Raw genomic sequence first — 21,126 nt, forward strand, 5'->3', positions numbered from 1 at the left:
CCGGTCGCGGCCGGCTGCGACAGAGCCTGGGCGCGAACCCAGAGCTAGCACTGCGATGCAGTGCCCTAGACCACTGCGCCACCCGGGAGGCCTGCCACAACAAATTATAACACAAGCCTGTATTCCTAGAATAGAGTAGATCAGAGTACAGTATAACAGAGTACAGTATAACAGAGTACAGTAGAGTAGATCAGAGTAGAGTAGAACAGAGTAGAGTATAACAGAGTAGAGTACAGTACATCAGAGTAGAGTATAATAGATCAGAGTATAACAGATCAGAGTAGAGTATAACAGATTACAGAAGAGTACATCAGAGTAGAGTTTAACAGAGTAGAGTATAACAGAGTACAGTATAACAGAGTACAGTAGAGTATATCAGAGTAGAGTACAGTAGTACAGTTCAATGGGATATCTGTCTAAAACTAAAACATGAAAAGTTATGCATAATGTAGTTTAAGTTTCTGTTGGTGTTTACCTTGCGTAGCTTCTCGATCATCTCCTCGATTCTGACTTCTCCATTCTGGGAGACCTTGCTCTCCATTTGGGTAAGCCAATCACAGAGCTCCCTGTTCTTCTCCTTAAACACAGCCCACTCATTCAGCTTCTCACCCCCCTGCTGCTGCCGCAGGGATAGCTATGGAGAGAGAGAGACAGCAAGACAGACACATGGAAACTCACACTTTGTAAATACATATACTCATTTATGAGTAATTCACCATGGTAAGGATACTTGTTAGCTGCACAGATAAAATAAATGAACTTTTCCCCATAAAAAATAAACATACACAACTACCGGTACTAGGTAATATGCATAGATTTAGCAGAACCGCAATTAAGAGGTACTGCAGCAGTAGATGTCTAGAGGTGTTGCTTGAAGTAATAGATCTAACACAGTGTTTTCTGTCACTATCTGGTCTCTGGTCAACATACTCATATACAACACTGGATGTCGTTTGAAGGGGGAGGCATCCTGCACTGTTTTGTATTGAGGTTTCTCTCTACCTCAGACTTAGTTGCACGCATGCCCCTTTCTACATTTGCATACGGCCCAGTGCAGAGCCTGGATGCCAGATCTGTTTCTGCTCTCTTGCCAACTCTCTTGCGACTAGGTGAAACATCTGTTGATGCGCCCTTGAGCAAGGCACTTAACCATTGTTGCTCTGGATAAGTGTCTGCTAAATTACTAAAATTCCACAATTTAGTCAGTGCAAGCCTGAAAGATTTACCCTTGTCCTACTGTATGTAGTGGAGCATTGGGACCACATGTTATTACAACTTAAAATAACTGCTCTTGTCTCTGTTGCCAGACTGATGACACGCCACCTACAGATGCTGTATTTTAATTTGATCGTCCTGTTGCAAAAGGAATTTTCCTGCACATCAAGAAATGCAAACTTGTAGTGTATTCGAGGTATAAAAAGGCTTCTAAAGTTCGTAATCTCCACTTGAAAATGTCAGACTTGATTGTATCAACCCCTATAAAAAAAAATGATTATGTTAATTATAATCCACATAACAATATACATTTCCTTTTGCTGCAGGATTATTGTCCTGTTGTGTGGAACCTTCTCAAATTAAGATACAGGATCTGTATTGTGTCAGAAACTGCTTCTCCTCACATTAACATATATTTATTTGTATGTGTGTTGATTTGATATAGAGAAACAGACGTGAAAGGTAGGAGAGAGAGTGCTGAAAGAGCAGTGGGCTGGATTCAAACCGTGCTGCCATGCTGGCAGCAGTACACTGTACAGCAACATATTCAACAGCCATACAGTACCTGGTGACAGATTTCCTCCCACTGGCGGTGCAGAAGCTCCATGCGTTCCTGTAGGACAGACAGGTCCTCAGCACTGATGTAGCTAGACAGGGACTCCCTCAGCACCGTCAGGTGGGCTAGGTCTTCTGTCCAGCCGTCAAACGTCTTCTCCAAGTCCTGGTCATGGGAGAAGAGAATGTTGCTACTTTCGTTGACCTAAAGCAGGTTTATTCTTAGCCATAATGACCTTAGCAGATGCAGAACATCTTGGTTTGGAGGCATATTTAACTGATGTAATTACAGACAAACTCAATTGGCACCTCAATGGGTTTGTTCTTATTACATCACGACATTCCTTCAACATTCCTCCAACATTCCCCACGGATGCCAGGAGCTGTTTACTGCTCTCTGCAGTACTGAACATGTGATAGACATAATAGGTACACTACTGTTCAAAAGTTTGGGGTCACTTAGAATTGTCCTTGTTTTTCAAAGAAAAGCAAATTTTTTGTCCATTAAAATAACATCAAATTGATCAGAAATACAGTGTAGACATGTATTTCTGATGTTGTAAATAATGTTGTAAATTACAATTGTAGCTGGAAATGGCAGATTTGTTTATGGAATATCTATATAGGCGTACAGAGGCCCATTGTTGTTCTGATCAGCAACCATCACTCCTGTGTTCCAACGGCACGTTGTGTTAGCTAATCCAAGTTTATCATTTTAAAAGGCTAATTGATCATTAGAAAACCCTTTTGCAATTATGTTAGCACAGCTGAAAACTGTTCTTCTGATTAAAGAAGCATTAAAACTGGCCTTCTTTAGACTAGTTGAGTATGTGGAGCATCAGCATTTGTGTGTTCGATTACAGGCTCAAAATGGCCAGAAACAAAGAATTTTCTTCTGAAACTCGTCAGTTTATTCTTGTTCTGAGAAATGAAGGCTATTCCATGCGAGAAATTGCCAAGAAACTTAACATCTCGTACAATGCTATGTACAACTCCCTTCACAGAACAGCGCAAACTGGCTCTAACCAGAATAGAAAGAAGAGTGGGAGGCCCCGGTGCACAACTGAGCAAGAGGACAAGTAAATTAGAGTGTCTAGTTTAAGAAACAGACGCCTCACAAGTCCTCAACTGGCTGCGTCATTAAATAGTACCCGCAAAACACCAGTCTCGACGTCAACAGTGAAGAGGCGACTCAGGGATGCTGGCCTTTTAGGCAGAGCTCCTCTGTCCAGTGTCTGTGTTCTTTGCCAATCTTAATCTTTTCCTTTTATTGGCCAGTCTGAGATATGGCTTTTTCTTTGTAACCCTGCCTAGAAGGCCAGCATCCCGGAGTCGCCTCTTCACTGTTGACGTTGAGACTGGTGTTTTGCGGGTTCTATTTAATGAAGCTGCCAGTTGAGGACGTTTCTAAGTGACCCCACTTTTGAACGGTAGTGTAGGTCATTGGAGTGACAGGCCGCCGTGATCAGCAGATTAAGTGTACATTCTTTTGTCTATATTCTGTCTGTGTATTCTGCTTATTGTAAGGCAATGTCAGCACCACTTCACCAGTTCAAATTCACAGTACATGTAAATGTACTTGGCGGATAAAGGTGATTCTGAGTGAAGGAAAAACATGGTACTATTCTCTTGTATTTTGTCAATTGTTTGCATGCATGGCCCCCTTGCGAAAGAGACCTTGGTCTCATGGATAGAGCTTGGGCTCCCTGTTAAAATAAAGGCAAAATAAACAGAAATAAAATGTATTATGTTAGATGGTATATGAGTCACTTCAGTATGTGTCTCCATGAGCTGTATTGAGCAGGTTGCAGATCTAAAGTTACCTTGCATCGCATCTGTTCAGCTTGCAAGTCCTCGTGGTGATCAGGGAGGGGCTGAGATAACTGCTGTTTGAACTCCCTCAGCTTGTCCAGAGAACCCTCGATGCCTCTCTCACATGTCTCCCAGTCCTGTAGATGACATACAGGCACAATGTGTCACTACGTTATTGTGCTCACAATTAGGTATCAATCATCAATAAATCAATCAAAGGTAGAGCTAAAGATGTGTTTAAAGGTAGAGCTAAAGGTGTGTTTAAAGGTACAGCTAAAGGTGTGTTTAAAGGTACAGCTAAAGGTGTGTTTAAAGGAACAGCTAAAGGTGTGTTTAAAGGAACAGCTGAAGGTGTGTTTAAAGGAACAGCTGAAGGTGTGTTTAAAGGTAGAGCTAAAGGTGTGTTTAAAGGAACAGTTAAAGGTGTGTTTAAAGGAACAGCTAAAGGTGTGTTTAAAGGAACAGCTAAAGGTGTGTTTAAAGGTACAGCTGAAGGTGTGTTTAAAGGAACAGCTGAAGGTGTGTTTAAAGGAACAGCTGAAGGTGTGTTTAAAGGTACAGCTGAAGGTGTGTTTAAAGGAACAGCTGAAGGTGTGTTTAAAGGAACAGCTAAAGGTGTGTTTAAAGGAACAGCTAAAGGTGTGTTTAAAGGAACAGCTAAAGGTGTGTTTAAAGGTAGAGCTAAAGGTGTGTTTAAAGGTACAGCTGAAGGTGTGTTTAAAGGTACAGCTAAAGGTGTGTTTAAAGGTACAGCTAAAGATGTGTTTAAAGAAACAGCTAAAGGTGTGTTTAAAGAAACAGCTAAAGGTGTGTTTAAAGGTACAGCTAAAGGTGTGTTTAAAGGTAGAGCTAAAGGTGTGTTTAAAGGAACAGCTAAAGGTGTGTTTAAAGGTACAGTTAAAGGTGTGTTTAAAGGAACAGCTAAAGGTGTGTTTAAAGGTACAGCTAAAGGTGTGTTTAAAGGTAGAGCTAAAGGTGTGTTTAAAGGAACAGCTAAAGGTGTGTTTAAAGGTAGAGCTAAAGGTGTGTTTAAAGGTAGAGCTAAAGGTGTGTTTAAAGGTACAGCTAAAGGTGTGTTTAAAGAAACAGCTAAAGGTGTGTTTAAAGGTAGAGCTAAAGGTGTGTTTAAAGGAACAGCTAAAGGTGTGTTTAAAGGTAGAGCTAAAGGTGTGTTTAAAGGTAGAGCTAAAGGTGTGTTTAAAGAAACAGCTAAAGGTGTGTTTAAAGGAACAGCTAAAGGTGTGTTTAAAGGTAGAGCTAAAGGTGTGTTTAAAAGTACAGCTGAAGGTGTGTTTAAAGGTACAGCTAAAGGTGTGTTTAAAAGTACAGCTGAAGGTGTGTTTAAAGGTACAGCTAAAGGTGTGTTTAAAGGAACAGTTAAAGGTGTGTTTAAAGGAACAGCTAAAGGTGTGTTTAAAGGAACAGCTAAAGGTGTGTTTAAAGGAACAGCTGAAGGTGTGTTTAAAGGAACAGCTGAAGGTGTGTTTAAAGGTACAGCTGAAGGTGTGTTTAAAGGTACAGCTAAAGATGTGTTTAAAGGTAGAGCTAAAGGTGTGTTTAAAGGTACAGCTAAAGGTGTGTTTAAAGGTACAGCTAAAGGTGTGTTTAAAGGTAGAGCTAAAGATGTGTTTAAAGGTAGAGCTAAAGGTGTGTTTAAAGGTACAGCTAAAGGTGTGTTTAAAGGTAGAGCTAAAGATGTGTTTAAAGGTACAGCTAAAGGTGTGTTTAAAGGTACAGCTAAAGGTGTGTTTAAAGGTAGAGCTAAAGGTGTGTTTAAAGGTAGAGCTAAAGATGTGTTTAAAGGAACAGTTAAAGGTGTGTTTAAAGGTACAGTTAAAGGTGTGTTTAAAGGTACAGCTAAAGGTGTGTTTAAAGGTAGAGCTAAAGATGTGTTTAAAGGTAGAGCTAAAGGTGTGTTTAAAGGTACAGCTGAAGGTGTGTTTAAAGGTACAGCTAAAGATGTGTTTAAAGGTAGAGCTAAAGGTGTGTTTAAAGGTAGAGCTAAAGGTGTGTTTAAAGAAACAGCTAAAGATGTGTTTAAAGGAACAGCTGAAGGTGTGTTTAAAGGTAGAGCTAAAGGTGTGTTTAAAGAAACAGCTAAAGGTGTGTTTAAAGAAACAGCTAAAGGTGTGTTTAAAGGTACAGCTAAAGGTGTGTTTAAAGGTAGAGCTAAAGGTGTGTTTAAAGGAACAGCTAAAGGTGTGTTTAAAGGAACAGCTAAAGGTGTGTTTAAAGGTACAGCTAAAGGTGTGTTTAAAGGTACAGCTAAAGGTGTGTTTAAAGGTACAGCTAAAGGTGTGTTTAAAGGAACAGCTAAAGGTGTGTTTAAAGGTACAGCTAAAGGTGTGTTTAAAGGAACAGCTAAAGGTGTGTTTAAAGAAACAGCTAAAGGTGTGTTTAAAGGTACAGCTAAAGGTGTGTTTAAAGGTAGAGCTAAAGGTGTGTTTAAAGGAACAGCTAAAGGTGTGTTTAAAGGAACAGCTAAAGGTGTGTTTAAAGGTACAGCTAAAGGTGTGTTTAAAGGTACAGCTAAAGGTGTGTTTAAAGGAACAGCTAAAGGTGTGTTTAAAGGTACAGCTAAAGGTGTGTTTAAAGGTACAGCTAAAGGTGTGTTTAAAGGAACAGCTAAAGGTGTGTTTAAAGGTAGAGCTAAAGGTGTGTTTAAAGGTAGAGCTAAAGGTGTGTTTAAAGGTACAGCTAAAGGTGTGTTTAAAGAAACAGCTAAAGGTGTGTTTAAAGGTAGAGCTAAAGGTGTGTTTAAAGGAACAGCTGAAGGTGTGTTTAAAGGTAGAGCTAAAGGTGTGTTTAAAGGTAGAGCTAAAGGTGTGTTTAAAGGAACAGCTAAAGGTGTGTTTAAAGGTACAGCTAAAGGTGTGTTTAAAGGTAGAGCTAAAGGTGTGTTTAAAGGAACAGCTAAAGGTGTGTTTAAAGGTACAGCTAAAGGTGTGTTTAAAGGTACAGCTAAAGGTGTGTTTAAAGGTACAGCTAAAGGTGTGTTTAAAGGAACAGTTAAAGGTGTGTTTAAAGGAACAGCTAAAGGTGTGTTTAAAGGAACAGCTAAAGGTGTGTTTAAAGGAACAGCTGAAGGTGTGTTTAAAGGAACAGCTGAAGGTGTGTTTAAAGGTACAGCTGAAGGTGTGTTTAAAGGTACAGCTAAAGGTGTGTTTAAAGGTACAGCTAAAGGTGTGTTTAAAGGTACAGCTAAAGGTGTGTTTAAAGGTACAGCTAAAGGTGTGTTTAAAGGTAGAGCTAAAGATGTGTTTAAAGGTAGAGCTAAAGGTGTGTTTAAAGGTACAGCTAAAGGTGTGTTTAAAGGTAGAGCTAAAGATGTGTTTAAAGGTACAGCTAAAGGTGTGTTTAAAGGTACAGCTAAAGATGTGTTTAAAGGTAGAGCTAAAGGTGTGTTTAAAGGTACAGCTAAAGGTGTGTTTAAAGGAACAGTTAAAGGTGTGTTTAAAGAAACAGCTAAAGGTGTGTTTAAAGGAACAGCTAAAGGTGTGTTTAAAGGTAGAGCTAAAGATGTGTTTAAAGGTAGAGCTAAAGGTGTGTTTAAAGGTACAGCTGAAGGTGTGTTTAAAGGTAGAGCTAAAGGTGTGTTTAAAGGTAGAGCTAAAGGTGTGTTTAAAGGTACAGCTAAAGGTGTGTTTAAAGGAACAGCTAAAGGTGTGTTTAAAGGAACAGCTGAAGGTGTGTTTAAAGGTACAGCTAAAGGTGTGTTTAAAGGAACAGCTAAAGGTGTGTTTAAAGGAACAGCTAAAGGTGTGTTTAAAGGTACAGCTAAAGGTGTGTTTAAAGGTAGAGCTAAAGGTGTGTTTAAAGGAACAGCTAAAGGTGTGTTTAAAGGAACAGCTAAAGGTGTGTTTAAAGGTACAGCTAAAGGTGTGTTTAAAGGTACAGCTAAAGGTGTGTTTAAAGGTACAGCTAAAGGTGTGTTTAAAAGTACAGCTGAAGGTGTGTTTAAAGGTACAGCTAAAGGTGTGTTTAAAAGTACAGCTGAAGGTGTGTTTAAAGGTACAGCTAAAGGTGTGTTTAAAGGAACAGCTGAAGGTGTGTTTAAAGGAACAGCTAAAGGTGTGTTTAAAGGAACAGTTAAAGGTGTGTTTAAAGGTAGAGCTGAAGGTGTGTTTAAAGGTACAGTTAAAGGTGTGTTTAAAGGTAGAGCTAAAGGTGTGTTTAAAGCTGCAATATGTAACTTTTTGTGGTGACCTGACCAAATTCATATAGAAATGTGAGTTATAGATTTGATATTCTCATTGAAAGCACGCCTAAGAAGTGATAGATCTGTTTTATGTGCGTTTTTGCACACTAGCTTCAAACAGCTGAAAATGCAATATTTTTGGTTACTTAAAATATATTTCGCAGAGTTTTACAATGACTTTCTACACTATATATTGCTTGTTTTGTCACATAAACTGAAATTAGGCAAACTATTTGAATTTTAGCAACCAGGAAAAGGTTGTTTAAAGGTACAGCTAAAGGTGTGTTTAAAGATACAGCTTGGTGCAGTGTACCTTCATCAGCTTGTCCAGCTCACGCCTCTGTTCCTCCAGGCAGATGGTGGCATGTCTCCAGCGTTCCTGGATGTCTGTGAGCTCTCCCTGCAGAGACACCTCTGCCCTGCTGTCTGCAGATAGGAGCAGCTGCTTCCCAGCTTCTACTGTCAGGATGTAAGAGCCCTGCTGTCGCTGTAGGACCTTCTCCTTTATCTGAGATAACAAGGGATACCGGAAAGTCAGCACATAGCATTAACACTGACCCTAACCATCCACCGTCAGGATGTTAGAGCCCTGCTGTCGCTGTAGGACCTTCTCCTTCAGAGGCTAGACAGTTAGAACGTAACCCTGACCCCAACTCAGTGATATTTAAATGTTTTCAGCGGTATCTAATGACACAACCTTAAAACACATTTCAATTTTACATGAACAAATAACCTTCAATTCATTACATTTACTGACTTTGAATATCACTGCCCTAACCCTCCACTGTTAAGATGTAGCTGCCCTGCTGCCCCTACAGAACCTTATCCTTCAACTGGGATAACAGAGGCATAGGAATATATCAGGATAGTTAGAGCATAACCCTGACCCTAACTCTAACCCTTATCAATGGCTCTAATGTGATAGCAAACAATAAAGGTGATAGGTGTCAGCCTTGCCTTATTCCCCGGTACAGCTGAAATGGTGAGGATATTGCCATTTGAGGATAAGTACAATACTGTTATCCATTAAATATCTCTCCATCTCCAAAGTCATAATTGTGCAGGGTGAAAAAAGGTAGTCCCATTCAACACAGTCGTCAGAGAGAGTGAGTTTTGGTATAAATAGTCACAAGTTTTATATCACCAAGAAGAAGGTAGCTAGCTAGGGTCAAGAGGTCATCAGAGTTAGTTGAGACTAAAATACCTGAACTGCGTCCAGCATGGATCTGGCCTGCTGCAGGGGTACGGGCGCCCCAGCCAGTAGGGCCTCGGCGGGGTGTGAGACCTCCACTAGCCATTTCCTCAGCTTCTCTGACATATCCCTGTAACGTTGCCACTGGCGGATCAGGCTGTCGATGATACCCTGCCTTTGCTGGGCGCGACGCACCACGCCCTGCCACTGGTTACTCAACAGCGACAACTTCAGGTTGAATTCATCCCTGCAGGAGAGAGAGGACATTTAAAGTAAGATAAGGACTGGATTAGATGGATATACTGTACACCAGGGTTTCCCAAACTAGGTCCTGGGGCCCCTCTGGGTACAGGTTTTGTTCTTTGCCCTAGCACTACACAGCTGATTCAAATAATCCACTCATCATCAAGGTTTGATTATGAACCCTGGAACCTGCTGTAGAAGACTCATACAAAGCAGACAAGAATGATCAAGTTTATACCAAGGCACTCATCTACAGCTTTGTGAATGATAAGAGCCAAGTACACGTTAAGTTAAGCCAAGTTTTTTTTAAAGTGCATCATATGAGTGTCATGATATGTGTATCAACACACTTTACAAAATGAGGCAGTGTACTGTACCTGTCATCCAGCTGTCCCTGCGCCAGCATCCTCTGGCCATCACTGATTATAGAGTGGAGGATCTGCTGACGACTGAACATCTCAGCCTGGAACAGCTGTGGAGAAAACACATTCAGATTTCAGATCAGAGTAAGAGCATCTTGGGAAGTGACATAACAGTAATTATTGCATTATAGCAGTCATGATGACTCTATGGAATCCAGACGTCCCAAATCCCAGCACGCAAAGCTGGTTGAAATTATGTAATTATCCCTTTAACTGCAGTGGGCTAACTCAGGGTCACAGTCTTAAACAAATCTACCTTGAAACAAAAGTATACACCTCAAACACATGGTTATGGGCTTTAAAAAAAGAAGACACCAGTACCATGTCAGATATAGATTTGAAATGTATTACATTTTGAGTTTGCATTCCAAAACTGTACTTTATATGCAGCACAGAAGACTGAAATATAACTAAACCGTTTGACATAGAAACACAGGATTATTAGTGTTGACATTTTTTTTAAATTCATTATAAAATTATGAAAAATATGAATAGCATTCCACCCAGGGAGTTTTGGTAATTTGACTGCAGGAAAGGGCTACAACCAGATCACAACCAGAACTGGTTCAGAACTAGTTGTAATCTGGGATGACGTCATAATTCCCCACCGGGTTCACTACTGGGTTATGTTTCCAGCAGGACATCCTCCACCTACTTTGTGCGCTCTCTGCTGCTCCATCAGACTCTGGTAGTTCCCAGAGATCTCCACGGCCAGCTTCTCCTCTGTTTGTACCAGGAACTCCATCCACGTCTCACACTTCTCCATGAACGTCTGCTGCTGCAGCAGGAATGACTGCAGTTTGCTGAGGAGAGACCAACAACCGAAAATATCAGACACAAAAACCATCAGTCATTGAAATAACTCGGGGCCTGATTCAGAGTTGAAATAAGGGGTGCAATTCGGACTTTCACTTAAATCATTAATTGACGTCGATGGGAGATAAAATTCTAGATAAGCACACAATGTAACAGTATAACTTTATGGCGTCCCCTCGCCGTGACCCTCTGCACACATCAACAACGGTCGCCCACGAAGCATCGTTACCCATCGCTCCACAAAGGCCACGGCCCTTGCAGAGCAAGGGGAAACACTACTTCTAGGTTTCAGAGCAAGTGACGTAACTGATTGAAACGCTATTACCGCGTACCCGCTAACTAGCTAGCCATTTCACATCCGTTACACTCACCCCCCTTTCAACCTCTTCCTTTTTCCGCTGCAACCAGTGATCCGGGTCACGGCACCAATGTAACAGTATAACTTTATGGGGTCCCCTCGCCCCGACCCGGGCGCGAACCAGGGACCCTCTGCACACATCAACAACGGTCGCCCACGAAGCATCGTTACCCATCGCTCCACAAAGGCCGCGGCCCTTGCAGAGCAAGGGGAAACACTACTTCTAGGTTTCAGAGCAAGTGACGTAACTATTAGCGCGTACCCTCTAACTAGCTAGCCATTTCACATCCGTTACACACAGTCAAAATACCTTCCCTATGTCATCAAATTATTTACTGAGCCAACCTTAATCTCGTTGAAAAAAGTTTTTGAAGTTATTTCATGTGATCAAAGTTTTTCATGAACTTACCTGAACCTCTCAGTGGTTTGGGTGTTGGCTGCAGACCAGCTACGGTTAAGGTTCTGCATGCGTTTGATCTCAATGTCGTTGAGAGGAAGCCTGTAGCCCAGCTCGTTTAGACGCTCCAGGTCATGAGCCATGCTACTGAATCTCAAGATCTGTCTCTGTAGAGGGAACAGCACAGAACAGCAGTCTCTCAGTAACATCAACACTTCCTTAAGACACTGCCTCTTTCTCAATTGTCTAAAAATCCATCCTCTCCTTGTTTCCTCTCCTTCATTGCTCTGATATGAAAGAACGGACCATGGAAAGGCTAGCCTAATGAGTTTCCACCATATTGTTTTCACCTTTTTAATCTTTTCCAATCAGTGAAAATTAGAAAAGGAAACAAGGAAATTAATTGAGAAGTCAGTCATATAAAGTATTGTGGCTAGATACTGTAGATCACAGTGACTTACCTTGAGTTCCTCCATTCGGTCCTGGATGATGGACAGGTCAGAAGAACTGTTGGGATCCTGGACCTTCAGAGCCTCTTCTCCCTCCAGCATCCAGCGACCTAAGGAACCCAGCTGCTCACTGAAGGTCTCATAGTCCTGAACTCCCGTCTACAGGACAACAAGAGATGTTTTTATTCAATTATCCTTTATCATATCCCATTAAGATATACATACATTGTTCAAGGGATCCCTGGTCAAAAGGCATGAACCAATGGCCAATGAAGCAACTGAAAAGTACATTCTTTAGAAGATCTCAGTAGCATGAGGTTACACTAATGTCTCCAGGTCTTTGGGATCATAGAGTAAGCAACTGGTAAAATATATCAGGTGAATCTAGTCCTATCTTCCCCCTGTACCTGTAGTGTAGTGAGCTGCCTGCTGAGGGCCTGCTCCACAGTGGCCAGGCGCTGGGTCAGAGAGAGGTGGTCTGACTGGACGGCGGACGCTGCGGAGGTGTCCACCTGTTGCTTCAGCTGATCTCCTAGCTCCTGAATAACCTGTAGAGATGCCTTCACTGGAGCCTGGGCACGAAGCAACTCCTGGAGAAACACCACCATACACCAACACAGAACACATCTATTATCACAAAGTAATATGACCAAATGTCATTTCGTTTTCTGACAAGGATCATTGTTGACCGAAAGCTTAGCGCATTAAACCCTGAAACGTACATCTGATTCAAGTGTTCCAACACTTCTTTTCATAGCAGGCCATATAAGCAAAAAGGCCTTAATAGGAGATGACAGTATATAGCTCCGTGCTGAGTCCTATGCATGTGTAAAACGGTCAATCAAACACCATTCCTACTCACGCTGCAGTCTTGGATCCAGGTGGAGACCTCCTCGTCTGTGATGTCCTTGGTGCAGGCGGTCTCCAGGAGTCGGTCAGCCTGCTCCTCTTGTAGCTGGACACTGGAGCTGCTCTTTCCATACAGCTCCTTGTAGTGCTGCCACAGCTGTAGCAGGGCTTTGCTGCTCTTCAGACGCTCTGAGATCTCTTCCAGAAGACTGCTCCACCTGGACACAACATACATTGATGATCCACATCTTGGATCAATGGATCATGGATCAATAAAATCTTATTGTTGTTGGATCAACTGATCATGGATGAGGCTGCTCCACCTGAGCACAACACAGGTGGTTTGGAACGATGATCACATGACCTTGCTTGAAACCTGAAGACTTAAAAGTCACGGTTCACACCCACTCATGAACTGTTGGAAGATATGCCCCCATTGTGGTCTTAAAGTGATTCAAATAAACAAACAAACCTAGCGTTGACGTCCTTCAGGGTATTGTTGAGGGAGTCGGACACAGACGGGTGGCACTCATTCAGCAGCTGGTGTGTCACAGAGCCAAACTTCCTCAGACTGCCCTCCTGCTTCTCCAGTTCCTCCTGTAGGCTCTACACAACACAAGTCACAAACACATTAGCCCAAATTTCTCCCGAAGTGTGCACTCCTCCACTCCCCCTCAAAGATGTAGAAGTGTTGGGCTACAGGGTAGACAAAAATACATTTGTAAAAACCTGTGATGCCTGTTCATACTGGTATTACCTGGAGACTCTCCACCTGTAGCTGTACAGCCTCCAGGGAGCCGGTGAGGAGGCGGAAACGGGACACAGAGTACCTCCCCTCCATCAGGTAGCCGTTCATCTCCTCTGAGGACAGCTTGTACAGACTCCACTGGTCCACCACTGACACGAGGCTGATCTTCAGCTGGCCGATCTGGCGTGGAGCAGAGACGGAGTAGAACAATAGGGTTTACACTTAAAAAGTAGTCCACGGAGCTTAATACATTTTGCAGTTGTGTTCAGTGTTCTTCTGCAACAGGGGATCATCATAGTGAGTGAAGGGTAGTTATAATGGGGCAGTAGCTGAGTGTGTGGTTATAGGTGAGTATGGGGTACTTAGTGGGCTACATCTGTGATTATCACACCTCTCATACAACTCACAGACCAATAATACATTATTTACACTCCATAAAATAGCTCCGCCTACCAGGTGGTCCAGGTTAGCCCAGGTGTGATTGACAGCTTGGAGCGTCTCCATGACAACAGCGCAGGCCTCGTCGGTTTTGTTCTGGATGAGGGCACAGGCCTGCTCCTCCACCCCCTCCACCTCACTCTCCTTCTCCTTCACCTTCTCCTCCATCTCCTGCAGAAGCAGTGGAAAGAGAGAGCAGAACAACTACTTATTTAGTAGTTAAACTACTATCAGGGAGCAGAGAGCAGTTACAATCAACATGACAAAGATCAAGATTCTTAATTGAAAAAAATGCACAACCAAATTGAAACCCAAAGACATAATATACTGTAAATGTGCAAAAACAAGATAAGATTTATCTAATAAATCAATACAAAGTGCAGCGAATGTTCCTACCTGGCAGTCATTGAGAGCGTTCTGTACGGAGGTTAGGTCCTCTATCCTGGGTTTCCTCTTCAGCCTCTCCTCCTGAGCGAGCAGCCAGGTCTTCAGGCCCTGTATGTTGTTCTCATAGTTCAACCAGGCCTCCAGCAGAGTCTCCAGGAACTGGACCTGACCACGCAACACAGCACAGAGTCAGATAACGTACTGAGACAATGAAATAATCCCTGAAACACATAACAGACTTTGGTTGATCATAAGGCTTTGTCTGTCTCTAGCTGCTCAGAGCGCGCAAGAGATTTAGTTCTGGGTACGAAGCTTACATCATCAATTATATAATACAATGAAAGTAGATTAATTCTACATTGACATAATTCAAAGAGCCACACAGTAAATGAGATGTCATACATAAAAATATGCTTTAATGATGAGATTTTTTTTTATATGATTGTGGTATAATAGCCAGGGGTTTAAGTTTAACCATGCTCTGGAATACCCATAATGCATCAGGTTACATGTATGTTTATTCTCTTATGTGTGATCTTGTTGCACAACTAATTTCCCTCTCTAACAAATAACGTTGAAAGTAGACATTTTAAGATGAGGTTGAATGTGGTTTGTTTTCTCTCTCACCCTCTCCGTGACGAGTCCCTGTAGTAGCTGCCAGCGTCGGTTCATGACTCCCAGCTTCTCGGCAAAGTCTGTCTGGTCGCTGCGCCTGCTCTCCACATCCTGATCACTGATCTGGAGAACAGACTGGTTCACAAAGTCCACCGTCAGCTGCTTACAGCGCACATCAACTCTGAAGCCCTGGGGAAGGAGAGCGAGAGAGAGAGACCGGGGAGAAGAAGAAGGATAATGTAAAGGAGAAGAAGAAGAAGATGACTTTATTGTCCAACAGACATTTGTATTCTGCTTTATCTATTAGAGTGAGTATAAAGAGTGAAATGAATGGCGGAGTCATTCATTATCCACTATTCTCGTGATCATGTAAAATAGGTAGTCTATTTAACCAGAAAACACTTGAAATATATATGGAATATTGTAGTCTCAGCCCAGCTAGCACATAACGTTCTGAGAACTATATGCTTCTTAGAGCTTGGTGAGAGAGTGGTTGTCCTATGGTTAATTTGCATACAACCTTCCCACAATGTTCTGGGAATGATGTATGATAGTTGCTTAGCTTTGGAACATTCTCAACACATTTAAGGAACTTGACAAAAAAAATAAAAATCTTAGTAATTCATGGTTACGTTTAATACATTTTTTGGTAATGTTCTAGGAACGTTCATAAAAACCTTAAGAAAACTTTAGTAACGTTCAAAGAACGTTCTATTAATGTTATTTAAAAACATACATTTCGTTTTCAGCATCAACAAAACTCTCTCTATCCTCTATCTTGTTAAGTGTGTTCAGGTGTGTTGGCCGTGCCCACTAATTGGCGACACCTGATCTTAATGAGTGTTGTTTCCTTTGAAATGGGGTCTGTTCGAATAGACTAAAATGAACAGCTTTGTATGAGTAAAAAAAACATGGCATGCTATCTCCATCCTGGTGGTGCAGTGGACTAATTCCATGGATAGAGAACAGAAGATCATGGGGTTGAATCTCACTGACACCGTGGCACAATTTAAAAAAAGAAATGTGTTTGCATGATTAATGCAGAAGCAAATTAATTTCCATGTGTGCTTGGTGTTCAAAACGGTTAACCCAAACTAAGGTAGCAGTGTTATTAAAAGTCTTATTGAAACATTCAGTGAAAGTTTTAAGGAAGTTATTCAAAAACCTCCAAGTAACCTTAACATGTTGTTCAAAAACATTCACAACAATTAGAGAATGTTCTCAAAATGCTACTTAATTAACCTTCAAATAACATATAATTTTCAGTTCTCAGAACATTAATAAACCCCCCTAGGAAAACTTCCAGGGAACCATAGTAAAAACGTTCTCAAAACCTCATTGCAACCTACTAATGTACGCTCCCAGAACAGGCAAAATGATCACTTCCATTGTCAGAACGTTTAAAAAACGTTCTGTTTTACTGTGAAGGAAACTTATGGCTTTGTTCTCAGAACCAATGAGAAACCAAAACGGTACGTTTCCACAACTTCCAAGGAACCAAATGTGCTAGCTGTGAGTTTTCTGTTCCTTACCTTGTATTTCTGTAGATAGTCCTGGATGACAGTCGACCCCACTGCTCCTTTCAGGTTCTCCTCGTCCTCTCCAATCACATTCTCCATCAGAGACATCCAGTTGACCAGCTCAGAGATGGCATGCCTAGAGGCCAACTTCTCCATTTGTAACTGAGGAAAAGAAACGGGCTAATAAACACAACTGCTCGTCAAACATCTCATTCCAAAATCATGGGCATTAACATGGAGTTGGTCCCCCATTGCTGCTTTAACAGCCTCCACTCTTCTGGGAAGGCTTTCCACTAGATGTTGGAACATTGCTGCGGGGACTTGCTTCCATCCAGCCACAAAAGCATTAGTGAGGTCGGCACTGATGTTGGGCGATTAGGCTTGTCTCGCAGTCGGTGTTCCAATCCATCTCAAAGGTGTTCAATGGGGTTGAGGTCAGGCCAGTCAAGTTCTTCCACACCAATCTCGACAAACCATTTCTGTATGGACTTTGTTTCTGCACGGGGGCATTGTCATGCTGAAACAGGAAAGGGCCTTCCCCAAACTGTTGCCACAAAGTTTAAAATCGTTTAACATGTAATTGTATGCTGTAGCATTAAGATTTCCCTTCACTGGAACTAAGGTGCCAAGCCCGAACCATGAAAAACAGCCCCAGACCACTATTCCTCCTCCACCAAACTTTACAGTTGGCACTATACATTGGGACAGGTAGCATTCTCCCGGCATCCGCCAAACCCAGATTCGTCCATCGGACTGCCAGATGTTGAAACGTGATTCATCACTCCAGAGAACGCGTTTCCACTGCTCCAGAGTCCAATGGCGGCGAGCTTTACACTACTCCAGCCGACGCTTGGCATTGTGAATGGCAATTTTAGGCTCGGCCATGGAAACCCACTTCTTTCAGCTCCCGATGAATAGTTATTGTGCTGGCGTTGGTTCCAGAGGCAGTTTGGAACTTGGTAGTGAGTGTCGCAACCGAGGACAGATGATTTTTACACGCTTCAGCCCTGGACGGTTCTGTGAGCTTGTGTGGCCTACCACTTCGCGGCTGAGCCGTTTTTGCTCCTAGACGTTTCCACATTACAATAACAGCACTTACAGTTGACTGGGGCAGCTCTAACAGGGCAGAAATTTGACGAACTGACTAGTTCGAAAAGTGGCATCCTATGACCGTGCCAAGTTGAAAGTCACTGAGCTCTTCAGGAAGTCCATTCTACTGCCAATGTTTGTCTATGAAGATTGCATGGCTGTGTGCTCGATTTTATACACCTGTCAGCAATAGGTGTGGATGCGTGTGAGCAGCTTAGTCAACTGCGTGTGTGTGTGTGTGTGTGTGTGTGTGTGTGTGTGTGTGTGTGTGTGTGTGTGTGTGTGTGTGTGTGTGTGCAGATAAGCCTGTGTTAGTACCTGGTGTAGCTTCTCCTGCACCCCTGGGATGAGTGTGAATAGTTGGGTCCACTCTGAGTCTATGCGGGCCAGGTCAGAGCGCAGGGCTGCAGTTCCAGCACTCTTCAGCCTCAGTAGCTGGTTACCCTCAGTCAGCACAGAATTCTTCAGAGATGAACGCGACTCCACCTCTTTACAGAAGTCCTGAGAACAGAGAATAGTATAACGGTCAGTTTTACATGGAATATCAGGCTGTGTATACAGCTGGTTCCGGATGATGGTTCTCAAACCCCTTAAACTTAACCCTTACTCTAACCCCTCTAACCCTACTCTTCACCTCTAACTATAACCATTTGATCCAGATCTGCCAGTCGAATATCCACTTCCTCTAAGGTATCACCCACTCTTTTGAGATGTTGACTCACCAGGAAGGCAGAGAGATGGTCCCTGCGGGTCTCCATCTCCTGTGGAACTACGGCTGCCTGAATGTTCCAGAAGTCCAGACGTTCTAGAGCAGACTGCAGCCAGCCAATCAGCTCTGACGACTCCTTCTGATACCTGGGCATCACATGGAGACAAACAGGCTTAGTGGGTGATATTCAACCCCCCCCAACATATTCACAGTACATACAGTGCAGACCTGGGTTCAAGTAGTAGCTAAAGTATTAGAAAGAAAACTAATACTATTTGAACCCATGTCTACATCACATCCAGTACACAGCACACCCTAAATAATATCTCTTGGTGTTCAGCCCTGACCTGGTCCAATGTTTGAGTATGGCCTCTAGTCTCTGCAGCTCCTTGTTGACCTTGGTAGTGTTGCTGAGCCAGTGTTCCCCTAGCACTGTGAGCTTTGTGTCCAGGCCAGGACAGCACACAGACAGCTGCAGCCTCTTCCCCTCCTCCAGCACCTGGATCAGCTTGTGCCTGTGCTCCATCAGTCTGCCCTTCAGACTCTATGGAGAGAAGGAGGTAAACCAAGATGGGGGACATGAATTAAATAAATTGTGTTATCACTTTATTGTACAGTATTCTTTCTGGTATTTATTAGGAAAATCGTAAATTGTCAGCTCAAACGTTACACACAGTATATGAAAGTGCCAATGGCTTTCTGTAATAACTGCATAACATTGCATAACATGGTGATAGTGACCTACTATACCTGATAGAGTGAACTCCTCTCAGTGAGGCTCTCCTCTGTCTCCTCCACCAGGCCCACTGAGGGGATGCTACCCTCCACCGCCTCCAACTGCATACACAGAGCCTGGTAGTCCGGCACCAGACGGCTCCAAGTCTGAAAACACACGTATAGAGGCAAGTATAAGTATAACTCATGAAAAAATAACAATTCCGTTATACTTGGGTTACACATATACCGAACTGTGCTGGCCTGGATATTGACTTTTCACATTGTCCTTTCCAGCATGGTTACAGCAACTCTGGAAGATGCGTAACCAGGCCAACACAGTAGTGTGAAAAAGGTATTCCACCGATTTAAGTATGATAGTACATATACTACAGTACATATAGTACTACTACTACTACAACACATATACTAATACTACAGTACATATAGTACTAGTACAGTACATATAGTACTACTACTACTACAGTACATATTGTCACGTTCCTGACCTTATTTCCTTTGTTTTGTCTTTGTTTAGTTGGTCAGGACGTGAGCTGGGTGTATTCACAGATGTATTCACACTACGCTGCATATTGGTCCGATCCTTGCTCATCCTCAGACGAGGAGGAGGACGAGCGTTACACATATAGTACAACACAACTACTAAAAGTACATATGAACTCAGCAAAAAAAGAAACGTCCTTTTTTAGGAACATGTCTTTCAAAGATAATTCGTAAAAATCCAAATAACTTCACAGATCTTCATTTTAAAGGGTTTAAACAGTGTTTCCCCTGCTTGTTCAATGAACCATAAACAATTAATGAACATGCACCCGTGGAACAGCTTACAGACGGTAGGCAATTAAGGTCACAGTTATGAAAACTTAGGACACTAAAGAGGCCTTTCTATTGACTCTGAAAAACACCAAAAGAAAGATGCCCAGGGTCCCTGCTCATCTGCGTGAACGTGCCTTAGGCATGCTGCAAGGAGGGATGAGGACTGCAGATGTGGCCAGGGCAATAAATTGCAATGTCAGTACTGTGAAACGCCTAAGACAGTGCTACAGGGAGACAGGACGGAGAGCTAATCATCCTCGCAGTGGCAGACCATGTGTAACAACACCTGCACAGGATCGATACATCTGAACATCACACCTGCGGGACAGGTACAGGATGACAACAACAACTGCCCGATTTACACCAGGAACGCACAATCCCTCAATCAGTGCTCAGACTGTCCGCAATAGGCTGAGAGAGGCTGGACTGAGAGCTTGTAGGCCTATTGTAAGGCAGGTGCTCATCAGACATCACCGGCAACAACGTCGCCTATGGGCACAAACCCACCGTCGCTGGACCAGACAGGACTGGCAAAAAGTGCTCTTCACTGACGAGTCGTGGTTTTGTCTCACCAGGGGTGATGGTCGGATTCGCGCTTATCGTCGAAGGAATGAGCGTTACACCGAGGCCTGTACTCTGGAGCGGGATTGATTTGGAGGTGGAGGGTCCGTCATGGTCTGGGGTGGTGTGTCACAGCATCATCGGACTGAGCTTGTTGTCATTGCAGGCAATCTCAACGCTGTGTGTTACAGGGAAGACATCCTCCTCCCTCATGTGGTACCTGTCCCGCAGGCTCATCCTGACATGACCCTCCAGCATGATAATGCCACCAGCCATACTGCTCATTCTGTGCGTGATTTCCTGCAAGACAGGAATTTCAGTGTTCTGCCATGGCCAGCGAAGAGCCCGGATCTCAATCCCATTGAGCACGTCTGGGACCTGTTGGATCGGAGGGTGAGGGCTAGGGCCATTCCCCCCAGAAATGTCTGGGAACTTGCAGGTGCCTTGGTGGAAGAGTGGGGTAACATCTCACAGCAAGAACCATGATGAGGAGATTCACTGCAGTACTTAATGCAGCTGGTGGCCACACCAGATACTGACTGTTACTTTTGACCACCCCTTTGTTCACGGACACATTATTCCATTTATGTTAGTCACATGTCTGTGGAACTTGTTCAGTTTATGTCTCAGTTGTTGAATCTTGTTATGTTCATACAAATATTTACACGTTAAGTTTGCTGAAAATAAACGCAGTTGACAGTGAGAGGACGTTTCTTTTTTTGCTGAGTTTAGTACTACTACTACAACTCTCCTACCTCCAGTATGTACTCCAGCTCCACCCCTCTCCTGTGGGCCTGTTTGAGGACTCCCTGGGCCAGGGTCAGTATCTCCTCCAGAGCCTGCTTCTCTCTGGGAACCACCAGGCCACTGATCTTCCTGAAGAACGTCTCTGTCAGGATCATGTGGGACTCCAGACCCTGGAAGAACTCCTGGAGAGAGAGAAAAACACTCTTGAGCAATCCTGCAATAAAGATGATGTTAAATAGGCTCCCCCGAGGCAGC

At 43.0% G+C, this 21,126-nt stretch overlaps 1 pseudogene; it reads right to left on the minus strand.

Annotated features, from left to right (window-relative positions):
• The window catches only part of LOC120023015, a 143,851-nt pseudogene that overhangs the window by 26,624 nt on the left and 96,101 nt on the right, over positions 1-21,126 (minus strand).

Source organism: Salvelinus namaycush, chromosome 28 (genome assembly GCF_016432855.1).
Source record: "Salvelinus namaycush isolate Seneca chromosome 28, SaNama_1.0, whole genome shotgun sequence".
Classification (NCBI taxonomy): Eukaryota; Metazoa; Chordata; class Actinopteri; order Salmoniformes; family Salmonidae; genus Salvelinus; species Salvelinus namaycush.